The sequence below is a fragment of the Artemia sp. Qi Xiang Cuo genome, chromosome 1, assembly GCF_049724085.1.
Source record: "Artemia sp. Qi Xiang Cuo chromosome 1, ASM4972408v1, whole genome shotgun sequence".
NCBI classification, from domain to species: domain Eukaryota; kingdom Metazoa; phylum Arthropoda; class Branchiopoda; order Anostraca; family Artemiidae; genus Artemia; species Artemia sp. Qi Xiang Cuo.
Window position 1 is genome coordinate 67,845,414 of NC_142794.1, and position 20,748 is coordinate 67,866,161.

The window sequence follows — 20,748 nt, forward strand, 5'->3', positions numbered from 1 at the left end:
TACTACTACTACTACTGCAGCTATTTATGGCTTCAGCTGCCACTACTTACAACCGTAACTGTGACTACTTGTTACTGTTTGTATCTCTGACTACTTGCAACTTTGACTACAGGTGGCTAGAAATCCAACTACTTGTGACTGTAACTACTTGGAACTGTGATTGTGACTACATATGACTATGGCTACAATAACTGCTTGTTTCTGCTGCTACTTGTGACTGTGACTGCAACTATAACAACTTGGAACTGTCATTGTGACTACATATGACTATGACTACAATAACTGCTGGATCCTGCTGCTACTTGTGACTGTGACTGCAACTAAAACAACTTGGAACTGTGACTACATTTGACAGTGACTATTTGCAACTGCTTCTGTTGATAATCCTACTATTACTACTGTGATTGTGACTGCTGTTACTACTTCTACTGCTACTTCTACTACAAGTACTAGTACTACTATTGAACTAAATCAAAAGAGTTTAAGTGCATCTAAGTTGTCAAAATAGCACAGATCCAATATCTCAGGAATAGAATTGGGTATTTAGTCAGAACTTTCAGGAAAAGCTAAGGGGGATGTAAAATTAAATATAAATGAACTACACGTACCCATATTGTTAAAAGGGAGTATGTGTAATATCCCAGGAAAAGCTAAGGGAATTACATTGGAACTTCAGTGCATGTTGATGGGGATGTTGAACAAAATCAAAAGACATTATTTACATCCAATTTTATTGAAAGAGCATATCTACAATATTTCAGGAACGGTTAAGGGACTGAAGTTGAAGCTTTTAGAGAATGTTTATGGGTATGGTTGATTTATATTTTTCTATGCTCAACATTTTAGCATGTTAGGGGTTAGAATTCTGTCAGCCCTATAGAATCCTAAAGGTTAGCTTTCAACTAAAGGTTGATTTTCAAACATTAGGTGCATTTATGTGCATCCAATTTTGTCAAAAGAATATACCTCAGGAAAGGCTAAGGGAGTTAAGTTGAAACTTTAAGGGAATGTTTAGGGGTATAGTTGATTAATACTTGTCTATAGGTTATTCAAGATCATAATTTGATGTTGGTTAGAATCCAATTAGCCCTGTTATTGTGCAAGCATTATAGTGCAGCCATTATTCAAAATTGCTGCAAAGTTCTGTCCAAAAGTAAGCTAAAATATGGATTCTCATAGAGAAAAACTGAAAAGACTTCAAATATTCTTTTCTTAACCAATGAATCGACTTCTGCCAATTAAAAACGAACAGAAATTAATTAAAAAAAAACTTTCCACAAAAGAACTTTTCTAAGAAAAGTAAAGAGCTATGTTAAACCAAAGGTGAGCAGTAATAAAGTCAAATACTACGTCAAGCATAAAACGAAAATAAATCACTACATTATCAATAAATAAATGAAACCCAAAACAAACAGGATTAACAAAAACAACCAAGTCAAATTGAAAATGAACAGGAACTACTCCAAAGAGGAGCAGGACTAACTCTTCCTGTTATTTCTAAAGACCTAATAAAGTCAAATACTATGTTAAGCATAAAACGAGCATAAATCACTATAGTATCAATAAATAAATGAAACCCAAAACACACAGGAATAACAAAAACAACCAAGTCAAATTGAAAACAAACAGGAACTACTCCAAAGAGGAGTAGGACTAACTCTCCCTGTGCTTTCTAAAGACCTGAACATAATTTACACTTTACTGAAAACAAAATACATTTAAACGTTTTATCTTTTTTAACTTTAATAAATCTAAAAATTTTGAGACTTTGAGTAATTAATATTATTATATATTAAATTGTCAATCCACATTCATTTGTTCTTTTCAGTAATGTTTGTTACTATGGCATTTCTTTCTGCATCTTATGGAAAATTAAAACACAAAGTTGGAAGTAATATTTGTTTCACGTAAATAGGAATTATGCCATGGCTTTAGAAGGTACAAGGGGCCTTCTGCTCTTTGTTGCAGTTTCTGCTGGTTAAAGTTTGACTTGGTGATTTATTGTAATTTCTGTTTGTTTTGGCTTTTAACTAAGCACATTATGCATGGCTTATTATTTGACATTATTTCTGCTCATCTTTGGTTTAATGTTGCCTTTACTTTTCTGTGAAAAACTTCTTTTGTGGACTTTTTTCTAAAAATGATGATGAATTCAGAGTATTGGCTCTTCTAGCTATTTCTTGTTACTCAGCATGACATACTTTCTCCATTTTCTCGAAAATAGAAGCACATATTATCTATTAGGTTTCACCAGATATCTCACTCCTAGCAAAATACATGGACCAACATGTTCCTCAATTACATTGGCTATATAACAAAACTAGTCCTCCCACGCAATGCCATTCGATTGGATAACGCCCCGCCCGTTCAATGTCAGATATTATCAACTTTTAAGAAGCCCAATCATCTGACCAGATTACTTTTTTAGGTTTGCAAAAATGTTGAAGTGAGAAATTTGTGTAAATATCAATAATCTGTGATAAAAGTTTACGTAGGAGTTGCATCAATAGACAAGTGAAATAAGAGGCCCAAAGACAATCTTCGAATGGAACGGAAGTTGATTATACCCCTTTTTCACTGCTTTGAAACAGCACTCCCTGACCAAATCATAAACCTTCCCGGTTTTAAACTAAAATGGGAGGAAATATTATCCCTTTACAAGTCAAAACAGAGGTATTATTTCGATGCTACATATTTCAAGCAATGCAGGTTTATTGTCATACCAGGCCTCAGTACACCTCCCTACCTAAACTCTCAAGTTTGTGTTTACTTTTCGCAATTCCCTGTATAATTCACCTGTTTCTTCTGTATTTATAAAATTTACCTCTCTCCTGATATAAATTTTGTGTAATAATTTATTTATGAATAGGCCTATGTAAATTTCGTTGTATGAATGCATGCGTAGTTGTAAATAAATGTTGCTGCTTACTCTTTATTTTAAGGTACTGGTGCATTATATGGTCCCTTTTAAAAAGTCAAGCTTGGTTAATTCTAATGAAATAAAATAAAATAGGATGAATATATAATAGTTCATAAACAAATTTGGGCTATATATTTGCACATTATGGGGTGGGGGGGGGAAAGCATAGCACATATTAAATACTTAACCTAACCTAACCTAGGCCCCCCCCCGAAACCCCCCAACACAACCGTTTGAATATCGTAAACGTAGTGAAAATCCCGCTGTGCGTTGCTTTACTCTCTGCGGTCTATTGAATTAACCCGTCTGGCGGGTTTTTCATGACTGGTTTCCTTACAAAGGCCCATATAACGCACCAGTACCTATTTTAATAACTTAGTTCAACTCTTTACCTGATTCCTTTGTAAAATTCTTTCCGTTGTGTATAAACTATCTTAAAAGCAAAGAGCCTTGTTTATTGTTTCCTGAAAAAGTTAATTTTGTTAAATATCACCTGTTTCCATTGCTTGTTTAGGCAAGTAAGCTTCAATTTTTGTCAAGAGTGGCGTCATTTATACCAATATTCTGGGGGACACTGCTTTTACTCCCTCTGGAAGAGGGGAGCGGGGCTCAAATCTTGGTAGACCAAAGTTGCAATATTCTGAAGGATATAATGCTTTATGTGGTTATGTTCCAGGCTTCAGACCAGGCTTGAAAATATCTTGTTGAAGACCTGTTTGCTCCTCCTGAAAAATTCTATTAGAAAGCTTGGCTGAACCAATGCAAAACAAATCTTCTATTTGTTTGTTTGAAAAAAAAGTGTTCTCTGTATTGAAGTTTTCCTAAGATGTGGGAAATACTGTTCATTTGATACTCCAAACATCAAAAAGACGCCGATATTTATTTCATTTGAAGAATATTGCCCCTCTGTACACCCAAAATTCTACTAATAAAACTATTATTGCACATTTTTTACACAAATTATTGTTTATTAAAAACTTTGACTGAATATTCAAATTTTGTCCTAGTTTTACAATATAATCCAAAATTTTGACTCGTTTGCAGCAAAGCTATAAAAAAAATGTTCCTAATATGAATCAGCAATATATAGGCCTATAGGAGTGCTGCTGTTTATGTTAAAAATAAAGATCACCATCTAGTAGTGTCTAGGGTCAATTTAAAACTGAAATTTTGGAAGGGTAAGTACCTCCGGGGAAATTTTGATGTTGATAGACTCCAGGATGAGAAATTGAGAGAAACTTTCCAGGAGCATTTGAATACTAAACTGGAGAGTTACATTTGACTATATAGAAGTTGGATGGAATAATTTGAGGAAAATAATTTGTGAAGTTGCTGATGGTGTCTTGGGAAAAAAGTTAGGAACGCAGCTAGGAATATTAGTGACTAAGTTTTATGTTCAGTAGAGAAGAGAAGAGGCTTGTACAAGAATTATCTGAGCAAAAGATCATATGAAAACAGGAGGAATGTAAAGAACTTAGACAAAACATTAAAATATGAACTAAGGAGGTGTGAAGTGGAGGCCATGGATACAATTGTTGAGGATCTGGAAGATATAGCTTACCAGCATAAGAGTAAAATATTGTACTGGTATGTTAATAAATTGAGAAGAGTAATCAATCTGGACTTGTCCCTGGTAAAGATAGGAACGGGCCACAATTTAGTGATCAGGAAAGAGTTAAAGAGAGATGGGCAGAACATTTTGAGAATTTGCTAAACCGAGATAGAGTTAAAGGAAAAGATATAGAGGAAAATGAAAAAGTTCGTGGTAACTTGGATGTAAAGGAAGATTTGTTTTGTGAGGAAGAATTAGCGACAGTACTGAAAGGATTGAAAAATAATAAGACACCAGGTGCTGATAGTGTGATAAATGAGTTTCTTAAATGTGGTGCCTCTGAGGTTTGAATATGATTCAGTTAATGAAGATTATGAATATGATTTTTAAAGAAGGGGAAGTACCTAGCGATTCTAGGAAAATCCTAATTAAACCACTGTATAAGAAAGGTGATAAGAGCGAGTGTGGTAATTATCGAGGCATTACCCTGGTCTTTTTAGGTAGCAAATTACTTAGTAGTATGATACTTTATTATACATACTACCAGAATTTTTCATGGAGAGAGAGCCGAATTTCCCAGTATTATTTAAAACTATCAGAAATTAAATTGAAAAATAAGTTGTTTTTTTTTGTATTTGAGGAATCGTTCTTAAAGAATTAGGACAAAAAGTCAAAACTTTAGCGTAAAGAGCAAGGTCATGGGGGAGGGGAAACTTGTTTCCTATATGTAATAATTTCTGTTCGCCTTAAGTTTTGATGTTGCTCCTTACTTCCAGTTGAAAAAACTTGTTTTTTAAAAACTTAATTTCTGATCGTTGTTAAATAATACCGGGAAATCCGGCTCTCTCCATAAAAAATTCCGGTACTTGTGTGTTATACGCCACTCATTCAAGTTTATGATGTGTAAAACTCGAGAACAAACGGGATTCTTTGTTAGTTTCTTCAACCGGTTTCTTCGGTAGTTACTTTAGAAACAAATTTGGGCTATATATTTGCACATTAGGGCGGGGGGTAGAGTATAGCGGGTCGACATGCAAAATGTGTTAGGTACCATTATTCTGCATATTATTAAGTAAGGACTGTTTTCTGACTTCAAAATTCCCAAATACTTTGCCCCCCCCCCCTTATGTGAAAATATATAGCCCAAATTATTTATGTTCTATCTAGTCTGTCACTTGTCTTTGTCTTGTCTCACGCTAAGCTGAAAGAAACTAATGAAGAAACCGGTTTGTTCTTGAGTTTTACATAGCGTAAACTTGAGTGAGTGGAGATTTGATATTTCTCTTCTATAATAGTAAAATAGAAGGGAAAAGAAAGAAAGGCGACTGGGATCCAGAAGAAAAGAAAACAGTAGTTTTTTCTGTCTCAGTTGACAAAAAGTCAGTCGGTTTCTCTGCAAGTGCCATGGGTGTCCCTAGAGAAACGCTGCAAGACCATATGAAAAAAGTTGAGAAGCTCAATATCCCTCGACAAAGTCTGGATATGAGTTTCTTTACACCCTTTTACAACACATGATAAATATTTACAGAGGAACAAGAAAAAGGACTAAAAACTTTCTTGAAAACGATAGCTGTTTTGCAGTTCGACCATACTCTCCTAGAAGCACGTAAATTTGCATGAACTTCTGCCATTGTTAAGAGTATAAAAGTACGTGATAACAGGAAACACAAAGGTAGTGGAGGCAGTGGAGGAATTGCAGGTAAATATTGGTACCGTGGTTTTATGGATCGCCTTAAAACTCTATCAGTAAAAACGCCAGAAGGTACAAGCTTATGATGGGTAACTGATTACAACCGTCACGGTGTAAGAGCTTTCTTTAACAATCTGGAGCAAGGTCTAGACACATGTTCAGACTACAAGACATGTTCACATGTCTGATAAACACATGTTCAGACTACAAGACATTTGGAATGTTCATGAATCGGGTCCGAAAACATCCACAAGCCTGGTAAGATCATTGCGCAGCGAGGTCAGGAATAAGTAGAGAAGGTCACTTCAGCAGAAAGAGGTCAGTTGACCAGAATTTGTGCTGGTATTAATCCATTGGGAACACAGTCCCTCCTCTACTTATTTCTCCAGGAAAACCATGCCCAGAAATTTTATTCAAGGGAGCTTTACCAGGAACCATCATGATCGGCTCAGAAAATACTTCTGTGTGAATGACAGCCTCTCATTCTTTGCTTTACTTGCAGAATTTTATCAATCAAGTCAAACCCTCCAAACTGTCACCTGTTCTTCTGAAAAAAGACAACCAGATCAGCCAATACACTATTGAATTGCTTGAAATGGCTAAAAATAGGGGTGTTGTACTTTTAACTGTCCCTCTCCACACTACTCATAAACTACAGCCTCTAAAAAGGATAGTCATGGGGTGCCTTAAGGCCTACTACAACCAGGGAGCTGCAATTTTTATGGCTGCCCATAAATGTTAAACTATGTCTGTATAACATTGCTGAGTTGCTGGGGAAAGCATATCAAAAGGATCTCACTCCTGAGAATATAATCAGTGGAATCAGAGCAAGTAGGGTCTACCCCACCACCGAGATGTCTTCAAGGAATGTGAGCTCCTCTCGTCCTGTGTCTCAGACAAAATGCCTACCGCATCTAGTGAAGCACTTACCAGGGAAGTTTTTTATGCTCAGCGCAAGTTCTGTGCGATGTTTAGACTTCTTCTTTAATATAGATCCCAAAGAGATGGAGCATAGGTTCTGTCTCTAAATGAGAAACAAAGATCAGCAGATGATTCGTTAAAAGTGATTGTCCATGCAAACCTCTTTTCAAAAGGCTCAACAAGAAAAATCAGCAGGAAAACAATATGAAAAATTCAGAAGTGCTCACTGACACCCCTGTGAAAGAACTCATTACTGCTGGTATAAAAGCTGTATCTGCCGAGATGAAAGCTGTATCTGCCAAGAAAGGGCTAGTTCTGGAAAGGAAGAGAGTCAGAGAAGGGAAAAGGCTAAAAAGCAAAAAGCATGTTTCTCGTAAGGAGTTGCAGTTGGAGTGACGGTTCTGACGTAAGTGATCTTGTATACAACAGCTCTTCAGACTCCAGTATGGACGTTGAAGAAGAGCCCTATACCAGCAACTTCCAATTTAAGACTGAGAAAGTCAAGGCTGTTGATTATATTTCTGTTAATCTGAAACGCAAAAAAGGAAATCCTGTTCACTATATTATCATTATCAGAAAAGAAGTAACTCAAGAATTGAAGATTTAATTTCTGAAAGGGACTGGAGTAAGAAACTTTGTGCTAGCTAACTATATGGAGAATATCTTAAAGACGGAATTTGAAGTAAAATTAGAACCCCTGACAGGCGGAACACCAAGATTAGTGGAAGGGCTGTCTTTTGGTGTTGATCAGTAAATTTATAATATGAAATTAATGCTCTTTAGTTTTTTTTTAACTTCATTGGCCCTCCCTTTTATAGCCAAAGAACAAGTTTGTATGTTCCCCTGGCCACTTTTCTGTTTATTTGGTCAGGTGGCCAAACATAAGCCAGAGACGGCCGAACCAGTCCTGGGGTGGTCCAAGTGCAGCACTTTTGACCTCTGAAATGCGTGCACTGCGAGGGGAAGCACCTGTCTTTAGCTTAAAGTGTAGAGTTATCCGAGATGCGGCAAAAGCTAAAGGTGAATGAGTGTTTTTTTCATTTACTCAAGAAATATGTACGGACATGCTTCCCATAAGTTACAGTTCCTGTACGACGGGATCCATAAGCATGAACTGTTATGCTTCCAGGAACATTTTCTTACAGAAGAGAATATGAGTATGTTTGAACGTAGTCCAGACAAACAATATTTTTTTCCATCCTGCTATTCGGAAAAACTCAGCTGGTTGACCTTCGGGTGGACTTGAACTCGTAATTAGTCAAGAGCTAAATGTCTCCCTTATTGAATCATGTGGTTACTTCTTTGCAGTTAAAGCTGAAGCAGCTCCGATATCCAACATTGTGACTGTTTACCTACCCACGAACTATAGAAACCAGGCTTCAGAAATGAAGTTCAACGACACCTGCCCTCGCCTTGGCCGACCGACTACTAGCTCGGCTGTGCAATGAAAGAGTGGTGATCTGCGGTTACTTCAATTGCTCACCAGACGACGATCCGCAGTTCACTACACTACTTACCTGTTTGTCTAAAGGCATGCGACTTAAACCAAAAGATAATAGTTTTACCGTCATCCATAATACATCTGGTGCAACTTCTGATATAGACCATTTTTTCTGCAACTTTACGGCCTGTGATAGACTGAGTAAAATTGATAAGGAATACGTTTATGGTGATCATCTTGGCCTTAGCCTCCGAATAAGTAGAGCTTTCGCCAAACAGGCTCGAAAGTTGCAATGGTACACTCGTGATGATTGGAGTAAAGCTGATGCTGTGCTAGATAGTACGGCTCTAGGTTATGTGCTTTCGAAAATTAAAATCCCGTTTCAGCTAGTTGAACACGGTTGTTGTGAAGACCGAACTGGATTTCATATTTTTACTGAGGAATTAATTCATAGTATGAAAGTAACACAGAATTACGTTGTACCTGTTTCGAGAGTTCATCTTGGCACGCGAAAGTCGTGATGGTCAAACCCTCAAGGAAAGGCAGAAAAAAATCGTGCCAATCATTGCTATCGGGAATGGAATTCACAAGGTTGACCTAGATCCGGGACGCTGTTCCGGCTATTTCGCGAGTCTAAAAAGCAATATAGTCAAATAGTTGATGAACTGCAAGTGCAAAATGTGGAAATGTTATCAAAAACTCTGTCAGATTCACCCGAAAAGCTGTGGAGACTGTTAGTCACAGAAACGAAGTACTGATGGTGATGTGAAAATATCCAGTGGGGAGTGGGAAGATCACTACCAGAGTGTGGGAAAATCCGTGGACGTAACCTTGGATACGGAATATGAAAAAAAAAATTTCAAGCCTCACTACAGGTTTTACCTATTCACCATAGCTTAATAAATGTGAGTGCTGGTCAAATTATAGCAGTTGTTATGAAACTGAAAAAAGGAAAAGCAAGGGGACTTGATAAATTTAAAAGTGAGCACCTTAAGTTAGGTTCGAAGCTTCTTTTGAGTTGATTGCATTGTTTTTTTCTATGTGTCTGAACACTGGTATGGTCCCGCAGAATTTTTGTTGCGGAAAAGCAACCAATATACAGAAAAAAGGGGATGACAAAGTATATGTTCCTCGTTTCGCCCTATAACAGTTTCATCGGTTCTTGGTAAGGTTTTCGAAAGAATTTTGCTACCGCATCTAGTCTGGTCTTGTGTTACGGGTTTTAAGCAGTTTGGTTTTAAGGTTTGTAATCGTTCTGCAACTGCGCATAGATTAATGAAAAAGATTTTCAGGCACGTAACCTAGTCAATCTGTAGTGTGTAGTGTTGATATAGTTACAGCATTTGATTCAGTTTTGCACCCACAGTTTATTCTGACTATTCTAGAGAATGGGGTTGATCCCAGCATATTCAAGGTCCTGCATTTTTGGTATAATAATAGTGTTACTTGTGTTTGTACCGGTATAATAGAATGTGACGGAAGATCTTTACCTATTTTTACAGAAGAAATACACCTCAAGAAAGGAGTCAGGCAAGGATCAGCAATTAGCCGGTTTTATTTAATGCCGCAATTTACTTTGTTGCACAGATCTCTGGGTTGCTAGTAAAGATTTTCCTAGCAACCCAGCTGTGATGTAGATGGTCGCAGTTCTTCCAGGATCGTTGACCATCGACATATATATGGATTGGTTGCACTGACACCTGGGTGGATCAGAGACAGAAATATCCAATGGTTGCTTGCAATGGGATGGTATTGTCAGCAGGATGATCCCATGGTCCTTAGAACCGTTTTTCACATTTGGATGAAGATGAACATCATGATTCTCTGGTGTGAGGAGCTTTGAGCATCAGGAGAAGCATGCAAATGCTTTACAAAATATTTGATTTAATTTATTAAGATAGGGCCTTTGATCCACCTACGAAGATAAGACCTGCTATTCCTAGCACAGTGTTACAAATATAGCCTCTTATTTAAAAAAATCCATACTTTCAGGCTTCCAAATGTATTTTAAAAATGTGTAATTACATAGTGGATCAGTGTTATAAAAGTTGGTTTGTCATAACAAATCCGTTAGCAGGCATTTCAACCTTGGAAGGCCTAGGCTGCAGCCACAGTTTATATAATTATCCAGTATGATCTTTCCCTATCTCACCCATTATAAAAACCCGGACCAAGGTGCGAGTGCTCCAGAGAACGTTTTTGCAGATAGAAACATAGGCGGCATCAGATCTTTTCACGGGTAGACAAGTCAGACTGTGATTTAATCGGAAACAAGGGAAACCCGCTATTAGAATAATGCACTTTGTTGGAAACAATCGGAAACAGACTAACCCGCTAATGCAGAAAGAAGTGGGAGGAGCTTTTTGTTCGCACCGAGAACGAAGACCAGAAATGATCTGCGATAAGATTACTGGATAATTATATGAACTGTGGCTGCAGCCAAGCATGGATGTAAGGCTTGTATGGGCGGGTTTTGGAAGCATTTGAAAAATGTAATAGGGTTAAACTTACAGAATTGTAAACACTGAGATTTCTTGGAAACAAGTTCCCAAAGGCTCTCCTGTATAAGTCTGATGTTAATTAAATAATGATAAAAGAAGAAAATAGATAATACTAGGTTTTGAGGATAATTGTGGATAACAGCCAGTGACTTGCGAAGTTTCTAACTTATGAATGGGCCCAAATATGTTGAAGTTAAAACTGGGATTTGAGAATGATTGATCAAAACATAAATGTTTGCGGTGAACAATGATCGCACCGGTAGTGGCGCGAAAATATTTTCGGTGGCACGCCGGCGAAGCGCCGCCACTGCTATTTAATGCGCCGCCACTGCTCTTAAGTTTGGTTGGATGTATTTTGGGAAATGATGGGCGTGGAGGAGGGCTGGTTGCCTTCCAATCACTTTTTACTCTTAAAAGGGCACTAGAACTTCTGATTTCCCATCAAGTCAGCCCCATTTAAAATTTATGCGACCACCCGTTCCATAAAAACCTTACATGCCCCAGGGACTAGAACTTTGAATTTACAATAAAATAAGCCTTTCAAATCAAATAATAACATTATATATCCCCGGGGCATTGCCTACAACCCTTACCCCCCAGGCTCGGGTGATTGTGTCAACCCCGAAGGCTTTATTATATGATGTTTGGACTATTTTTGAACAAAATGGCTGGCTGTCCTTCAATCACATTTGACTCTTAAAGAGGACACTAGAACTTTCAGTTTCCAATCGAATGAACCCCCTTCGAAGTTTTGTATGGCAACCAAGGGCGGATCCAGGATTTTTTTTCTGGGGGGAGGGTTACTAATTTTTGACTCAGTTTTCGACTAATTTTACTGATTTTTACCTAGGTTTTACTAATTTTCGACTTATTTTCGACTCGGTCAAAAATTTCAGGGGGGGGGTCAAACCGGGTAAACCCCCCCCCTCCCTGGATACGGCCTTGATGGCAACTCCTTCTATACGAAATGTCTTGGTCAGACAGAGAAAAACAATACTTTGTGCCTATATCGCCCTTTATTTAGGCAGTGCTTTAGCGTGCCATTCCCTCCTTAATAAGCCTTAAAATAAAGTCCCCCCCCTGTGCTTCTTGAATCCTGGCAAACAGGGAGGGAGAGGTGAGGATGCTGTTATTTCTCATTGCCAGAAGAAAAATACAATAATAAAGAAAAGAAAGACCTCTCCAATGTCCCTAAGTACGGGCGGTCAGTAAGTGTGCGCAATTCTTCTGGAAGGGGCAAAATGGCTAATAATGATAAAGGGTTAAAAACTAGATCGATTCATGTAGACCTAAGCTGGAGCTAGAAGCACAGCCGTAGATTTAGAGGCTCGATAAAAAGATCGGAGAATTGGAGCAAGAATTGGGGCTGGTTTCGGGAAGGTGTTAAAGAGGTCGCTTCGACAGACACCTAGCAATATCTTGGGCTGGGGCTAATTATTTTAAACCTAGATTCCAATGTTGTACCCCAAAAGGGTATGAAATTCGCAATAATTTTTAACCTTTCTTGGGCTCTTATTAAAAATCTTTAATTGTTATTTTCGTGGTGTCTCTGGCTCTTATTGATTCCTGTACACCCCAATTAAAGTGAGTACACTAGGTATCATTTTATTTCTTATAATATTTCTATTATTTAAGTAGTTATCGTTTTGAGTATAATGCCGTCATTTCGTTTTTTTTTAAGCGGAATGGGTGTATAAATCGAATAAAAATTATATTAAAGGTGAAAACCAATTTATAATTCAAGCTCAGGTGGATTCTTAATGCAAGATTGTATCTCTGTCAAGCTCCCTGCGAATCAATGAACATTACCCAGAATTTGACAGTCTGGTTTAGTTTGTCCATTAAATCACATATTTATGTTTCGTATCTGATAGGTTACCTGTAATCCTTGTTTTTAAGAGGATTCTCTCTAGTTTCTCAGCCATAGATCTGGATTTGAGGATAGAAAAAGACGAAAATAGAACATTTTTAGTGCCATGGGTGAATTGCCAAAGCTCTGAGTAGTCAGTGATCTGGATCAGTTGGGTTTTATTTATCAAAGGAAGTGTATTGGAGGTTTTATTTTTAAACAGTGCTTTATTTTGGATTAACGGACTGCTCTTGTCGGTGAGTGGACTTACTAATTGAGGTAGGATAACGCCTTCATATGAAATGGTGATCTTGGTGCAAGATTCAGTAACAGTGGAAGAGAAAACCTCTTCTAAAGGAAAAATTTTAGTAAAAGCAGTGCCATAAGATTCTTTATTCTATACTCTTTTAAATTTAATAGTCGTTACCCTGGCAATGCACGCCAATCCCCAGCAGATTGTTCCGACAGCTCCAAGATGTTTATCAAATTAAAAGAAAACTATGGGTAAAGTTCTAGATTAGTTAATTTTTGCTATCTTGGAAAGGGGTTAGGTTAGGAAAATGAAACTTTCAGTAATGATTCCAGGGACAAAAACATACTATGGAAAGGTATTGCCTAGCTTCCATGTTACCCCCCTTCTGATTTCTAAGTTTTAGAAATTTGCCTTGACAGGTACCTATTGATATATTGACAAAACGACATTTTATATTAATTTTCAGTTATCAGTTTTTTTTTTTTTTTTTTTTTTTTTTTTTTTTTTTTTTTTTTTATGAAAATTTTTATTTCTGGTATTTGAGTGAAATTTTAAGTCACTATCCATGGTTTTTTTTTCTAAATTTAGGAAATATATTTTTAGATATTTGAAACCTCATAAATTGAGATCGAGGAAAGTAGTGAAGTTGAAAAAATTTTAAGCAGAAGATCTGTTTTGCAAGGTTTCACTTTCATAACACAAAGATTTGTAAAGGTCACCAAACATCACTGCCTTCTAGAGAGAGAAGGAGTGGAGGCAGGTACCTCAAAATACCTTCCCAGGATATACTTTAGTCTGTATACCCATCCCTGAAAGCCGAGGGGCTAATAACTGACCGTCGCAGGTGTCCCTTCCTTCGTGCCTCCGGCTGTGCCTCCGTGCCTCCGGAACACCTGAAACAGCGTGTTCCTGGAAGCGAAGGAACACAGTTTTATGTTTGGCTTATGGAAAGTGTACGGGCGTTTTTTTACGACGGCAAGCTTTCTCCTCGTGAGAGGTTATCTTTACTTGGTCGTGTTGTTTACTGCGTTCGACATTGGAGATCCTGGGTCCTAAAAAGTGGACATTATGCTTTGAACGAGAATTTTATTACCACGAAACCTTTACCATTGCCCAGAGATAAATATGCATTCCCTAGTGCTTCTCATTCGTCGATTCAATCGGCTTGGGCTCGAACGTCTTTTCAAACTCTCCGACATGAATAGCCAACCGTGTGAAGATTTTTAGGAAGATGCGGTCTCAAACACTTACAGTACTGTAATAAACTTTTCGTTCCTCCAACTTCTACATCGAATTCGTCGATATGAAAGTATAACGGATTTTGAAGCTCAATATTCTAATGAACAGTTGTCCTTGCCCAAGGCCAAGCGAGTTAGATCCATTAGTGTTCTGTCTGTCAGTTCCAATTTTTCTTTGCCTGGAGACGATGAAATCAAGCTCGAGCTAGGGCGAGCTCGTATTGAAAGCCAGCAAATAATGAAAGCCTTGATACCCGACGACGTACTTTCTGCTTTCGGTCACCAAGTACCGAATGTTCGTCTTTCTGCACTTCAAGACAGTGACTCAGACGATGACTCAGAGGAAAATACTGTGTCCGATAAGCAGGAAAAGGCTTCCGCGACTGACACTGAATCGGGCTCAGAAAGTGACGGCATCTTTTAAGATTTGCCTGTGATTGCTCACTGTGTGAAACACCAAGTTGAGAAAAATTGGGTTAGTGAGCTTGTGACGAACAAGAAGAATTCTAGGTTTTGTCTTGTCAAGACTTCTGACGGCTCCATAACACCAATAAAAAAAATCCACGCTGTTGTGGCTTCTGAGGGAAAGCTCTGAGAAGCTGAGTAGTGACCGATTAAAACGGGTGATGGTCCAGGGCCGACGAGTAGGACTACGTGAGTCGCCACAGACCAATGCAGAGGTCAGTGTGAAATCGGAATTGCGTATCGGTGAATGGTGCGTTTATACAGACGCACCATTGGCTGCCCTCCAATATTTTTGGTCACTTAAAAAGGGCACTAGCAATTTTAATTTCCGATCGAATGAGCGTTTAATTTCCGTTAACAAGTACCCATACAACAACTCTCAAAACTACTCTGAACACTACTGGCTGTATATTCTGTGACCTCACCCAAAATATAGTCTAAAAATATATAATCAAAATATTATCATAATATAGTCGTGTCAACATAGAGCCTAAAAATGGATATTGAAAAAAAAGCAACTAAAAAACTATTTTTTTTTAAGAAATTGAACAACGTAAATGAAATCTCGAGCCATCATTTAGTTTAGATTTCTGCAATGTTTCAAAATATGTGCCATGCATATTTTATGCATCTTAACTTTTTCGATTTTGAAATAACAATATTTGGAAGTTAAAACGGGTTTACAGTTTATCTTTATTTAATTACTAATGGCAATTTTACACAAAGTACCACGACCATATTTTTTGGCTTGTTTAGGAGTTCAAATATAGAACTTCACAAAAATTCATTGAACCTCATTGAAAAGTTCAAATATGGAGTTTCGCAAAAATGTGCATGACCTGGCAGTCATATAGGGCATTGTTTAAGATAAGAAAATAAAATTGCATCAAAACCATGGATATTCACCTTAAAAGGCCGGCACAGGGGCAGGGGCATCCCGAGGGTAGGGGGAGGGGCGCGCAGCCCCTCCAACGTTTTGGCATTCGGTAAAATTTTCGCCGATGGCGAAAATTTTGGCCGAAATTTTGCAAAATTGCCCGACATTTAGAAAATTTCTTGATTTCTGCAGAAAATTCGGCATAAATCTGGTAGCGATTCGGAAAAATTTACGACGATCGGCCCCCCTCCCAATGAAATGAGCCTCGGGACGCCCCTGCACAGGGGTATCAAGGATACAAGTTGTGAAAAAAGCAAATAACCTAGTCACAGCTAATACTTTCCATGGTCTGATTTTCAGAACGCCACCTGGAAGAATTGCCAGCGGTGATATTTCCAAGGGACCAAATTTCATGTTTGCAGTTAGAAGTTCAAAAATAATTTTTGTGGGGACCTTCTGCCTGACTTTATGTGTGGATAGATCCTCTAACTTTTTTGGGAGGTGTGTAACATGGTAATGCACGTATCAAAAATGCACACAATAATTTTGTCAGTTTCGTGCTGGTGTATTGATAATCATCTTTAATTAAATAAAAAAATTCAACTGAAAAAGTAAGGAGCAACATTGAAAACTTAAAACGACCTGAAGTTATTCCGTGTATAAGGGGGATTGCCCTCCCCCCTCAATACCTCCCTCTTCACAATAATTGTTTTTTCAGTATTTTAAAAAAGCTTCTTATTCTCATTAAACTCCTTAAATTTGTGTTTCAGAAGTTGTTCTTAAAGATTTGGGACAAAAAGTCAGTCAATAGTGTAAAGAGTGGGGAATTGATGAGGGGCATCACCCCTCACATAAGGAATAATTTCTGTTCTTTTTAAGTTTTAATGTTGTTCCTTACTTTCAGTTGAAAAAACTTGTTTTTTTAATTTAATTTTTGACCGTTTTTAAAACAATGTCAGGAAATCCCCTCCCCTTCCATGAAAATTTTCCCCTGCAAAAAAACCTTCAGGGAAAGCTTCTCCTTCATAAAGTACCCCCGCCCCCCCCTTGGACAATTTCATCCTCGCTGAAAATTCTCCCCAGAAATTTCTTTTGGACAATTCCGCCTGGAAAATTCTTCTTATCCTACTTTCATTAATAAAAAGCTTGTTTTTCATTTAATTGACAATTATTTTCAAATCATGCCGGAAATTCCCCCGTGGAGAATTTCTCCCGCGGAAAATTCCCTCATGGAGAATTTCTTTCGTGGAAAATCCATCCTCGTCGAAAAATCCCCCTGACAATTCCAACCCCTTCAAAAATTTCCCCGGACATTTTTCTTGGAACATCTGCGTATGTAAAACTGAGTTGGCATAGAGAAAGTAAGACAAAACAAAATCGTATAGAAATTGAAAAATTCCCCTATGTAAAATTTCCTCCTGAAAGTTCATTCCTAGAAACTTCCCTCCCCCCAAAAAATTCTCCCCTTGGAAACACCCCCCCCCTGCAGAAAGTTCCTCCTGCCCAAATAATGTCTGTTTACTCTCCAATAGCAAATACCACATGTAAACGGTTGGCAAATTTCGTAACTTACTGCCTTTTCACCGGGGTCTGTGTCGGGTCTTGTCATCCCCAGAGGCATGGCTAGACCTTTCAACTGTACTGTACAAATGTCTTATCTCAAAATTTTGATCGGATGACTTTGGGCATGGGAGGAGGCCTAGTTACTCTCCAATATTTTTGGTCACTGAAAAAGGGTACTAGAACTTTTAATTTACGTTTGAATGAGCCCTCTCCCGATCTTCGAATACCATTGGTTCCTAAATTGTCATATTAATATTTTATGGTATGGAAAAAGGATCTAGTTGGTCACGAATTTGGAAAAGTTCATTTCTCCCTCCTAACACCCTTAGTATGTTTTTCTTAAATCCTCGGCTAACTTAAATTGAGACAAAATGAAAACGAAACAAAAGACCGGAAAAGTGTCAAAATAAAGTTTGACAGTTGGACAAGAGTGAGTATATATCAATCACGTCATTACCATTCTTAAATTTTCCGAACTGGGTTAATTTTGTACTGTGTTTCATCTTCTATTTGTATCAAATTGAACGCAGCGATTGTTTTAATTAATTGGCCGTCTTGCAGTTTAGTTGAACCTTGCAGGTTGACAGAACGTGTCAATTGAATTTTGTGAGTGATCTTAGCTAAAGATTCAACTGAAAATATTGCTATTTTGTACAACATATTTAGTAAAGTAAGTTTGTTTTTCCTTTCTGTAGTTCGGGGGCATAAATTCGCGAACTGACTGGGCAAAAAAAGGTAAAAATCTACTTTTGGCTATCTTGGAAAGGGGTTAGGTTAGGAAAATGAAACTTTCAGGGATGGGTCTATAGGCTAAATTATGTCCCGGGAAGGTATTTTGAAGTACCCACCTCCACTCCTTCTCCCTCTAAAGGGACCCGATCTTTGAAAATCCGTGTGTTATAAAAGTGAAACCTTGCAAAATAGGTCTTCTGCTTAAATGAAGTACAACAAAATTGTTTTCAGATTCACAACTTTGCTCAATCCCAATTTATAAGGTTTTAAAGATATGCAAATACATTTCCTAAATTTTGAAAAATACATTTATATGGGTTAAAAGTCACCTCAAATAACAGGAATTGCATTTTCAAAACTAAAGCCAGAGAAAAAGAAACGGATAACTGAAAATTAAATCCCGGGACATACTTTAGCCTGTAGACCCATCCTAAATGTTTCATTTTCCTAACCTAACCTCTTTCCATGATAGCAATTTTTCAAAAAGCACGTAGATATAAAAATAAGCTTTCACATGAGTCCTTTAGCAGCTCTATGATGTTCCAGTGCCCCGCTAGCGGTGTACAAAAAAAGAACTTCGACACATCGCTGTTTTCCATACAAGAAGTGACTTTCCTTGTTGTTCAAGGTGTGGAACTGTTAATATTTGGTGTGGAGCTTTCGACAATGGCGATTCCAATGTTGTACTCTTCATTTCAACCTGAGATCATTTTTCAGGGGTTTCAGGCTCTTTTCTTGAAATTCCTATAAATTTGTTTTCAAAATAACATTTCATTATTAAAAGTAATTGAAATAATTTTCACCATTCCTAAATCAGCTGCAAATAGTAAGTTTCTTTCCACTAGAAGTTTTGTCAAAACGATTTTTAAACTTTTGATTACTATGGTTGTGGTTCGATCTTTATTAGGTTGCAGCTTCGCTGCAACTATGATAGCGCCTTTTGTCAAACAAAATGCTTTTTAGGCACAAGACCTCGAAGAGATACTTAGGGAGGGGCTTCTACCCGACTTAATGGCTTGTTAGACCTCCCCCATGTCTGTGCAGATATATAAAATGGACATAGGCTACACTTTTGTATTTTTGTGTCATTATATAAACCTTTATTTTATAGAATGCCCTTATGATCGTAAAAGCTTAAAAGTTAATCAAATGCTCCAAGCAAACTTTTCAAATGTCTAGCTTTTTTTTTAAATTATTATCAAAAATAAGGTAAGTAATCATTTTTTGGACACCACCCTTTTTAATGCTTTCAAGAAAGTAGTTGCGCTCTGAATGAAACCTTCAAAGATTTAAAAAAAAAAAACTGTGTATTTAAAAAAACTTTAAAACCCAATTTAATTTAACATATTTTAGCTAATTTAATATTTAATATTTTAGCTGATATCTGAAAGTTTCGAAGATTGTAGCGTAAACTCTCAATGTTAAACAGTTCGTGGTAACGAACTGTAAGTAAGGAGCGATCGATGCGGCTCAATAGTAACCAAAACTCTAAGAAACAGAGCCTTGATAACAATAGATACATAAAAAAATCAGATTTTGATGCTTATTCAAAATATGTAAAATTAATCAAATTTAATCGTACCCATCAAAAGTTACGAGCCTGAGAAAATTTGCCCAATTTTTGAAAAAAGAGGGAAACCCACAAAACATCAAGTGATCTGAATGAAAATGACTTCATCAGATTCAGCATACCAGAGAACTCTATTGTACAGGTTTCAAGCTCCTATGTACAAAAAATGTGGAATGTTTTGTTGTTTTTTTTTCCTAGGGGTGATTGTATCGAACAAAGTCAATATTTCGAGATAACAATTTTGTTCAGTATAGTCGAAAAAATCTAATAACTATGTCTTTGAGGATGACTTAACCTCGCAAAGGCCCAAGGGGAAGGGCTTCAATGTATGCATTTTGCCAATCGCTTACATACAATATTGGTTATTCTGAAGTATACATATGTTTTCAGGGAGGATTTTTCTGTAGGGGGAGGTTTGGTGGGGGGCTACGTGGGAATATCTTTCCATGGAGGAATTTTTTCATGAGGGAAGGGAATTTTCCATGGAAGGGGAGCCGGATTTCCCAGCATTATTAAAAAAACGATCAGAAATTTAAAAAAAAGGTTTTTTCAACTGAAAGTAAAGAGCAACATTAAAACTTAAAACGAACAGAAATTATTAAGTTTATTTGGGGGTTCTCCCCCTCGTCCATACCTCGCTCTTTACGCTAAAGTTTTTTAGTACTTTTAAAAGAGCTATTTATTCTAATTAAACGGCCTTTGTGATTCAGGAGTCATTCATAAAGAATTGGATCAAAATTCGAACTTTTGCGTAAAGAGCGAGTTATTGACGAGGGGGCGACCCCTCACATACGTAATAATTTCTGTTCGCTTTAATTTTTAATATTGCTCCTTACTTTCGGTCCAAAAAACTTGTTTTTTTTATTGAATTGAATCGAAGGCTTTTTTAATTGAATTTAACAGATATTGAAGCTGATTTCTGATTTCGTTTTTCCTCAGATACTTCATTAAGTCGTTAAAGAACTATCTGATAAACGATTGTTTATCCTGAAATATAGCTATTTTTTAATGAAAGGAGATTTTCACCTCCAATAAATGTAATGAGTGTGATTAATGACACCGGCCTTTCAAAGGTGCAAATCAAGAGCTAGAAAAGAACAATGAATTATAGTTAGCCTATAAAAGTATAGGCAATAAAAACATTGGTTAATAGGCTACTTAAACCTGATAGATTTC

General features: G+C 37.2%; 1 protein-coding gene across 31 annotated transcripts in view; it reads left to right on the forward strand.

Annotated features, from left to right (window-relative positions):
• LOC148956633 (uncharacterized) overlaps positions 1-20,748 on the forward strand; it is a 204,917-nt gene that overhangs the window by 11,703 nt on the left and 172,466 nt on the right. For 18 of the 31 annotated variants that reach the window (XM_089086192.1, XM_089086180.1, XM_089086255.1 and 15 more), the window contains exon 1: positions 12,873-13,131. The exons of 1 other annotated variant lie outside the window; for it this stretch is intronic. The gene's annotated coding sequence lies outside the window, so the exon portion shown is untranslated. Of the gene's footprint in view, positions 1-12,871; positions 13,154-20,748 lie in introns of those variants that run through there. 12 more of the 31 variants (XM_089086300.1, XM_089086313.1, XM_089086217.1 and 9 more) reach the window with 4 other exon arrangements.